Below are 468 nucleotides of genomic sequence, written 5' to 3'. Positions count from 1 at the left end.
CACTCCAGGGTGTGCTTTCTCATTTCCACGTTTAAGCTCCAGTTTAAGGTTAAACTGGAGCTTAAACGTGTTCGGCGTTTTTGCTCCCCCATGGTTGCCTTCTCATTTCCACGTTTAAGCTCCAGTTTAAGGTTAAACTGGAGCTTAAACGTGTTCGACCCAATTTCTCCTCCAGGGTTGCAATCTTCATTTCCACGTTTTAGCTTCAGTTTAACCTTAAACTAAAGCTTAAACGTGTTCGATTATTTACCCTCCAGGATTGCTTTCTTCCATTTCCACGTTTAAGTTTCAGTTTAACCTTAAACTGAAACTTAAACTACAACTTAAACGCCACCTTTTGAAAGGGTTTCTGGGCCAAATATATTGAAGTTTAAGTTAGCATTTGATCACAAACATTAACTTAAACATACTCTGGTATGAAACCCAATTGAATATCATGGTTTATGGGATTGGGCCTGAAGAATTGAT

The sequence above is a fragment of the Arachis duranensis genome, chromosome 3, assembly GCF_000817695.3.
Source record: "Arachis duranensis cultivar V14167 chromosome 3, aradu.V14167.gnm2.J7QH, whole genome shotgun sequence".
NCBI lineage: Eukaryota > Viridiplantae > Streptophyta > Magnoliopsida > Fabales > Fabaceae > Arachis > Arachis duranensis.
This window is presented reverse-complemented; position numbering follows the sequence as displayed.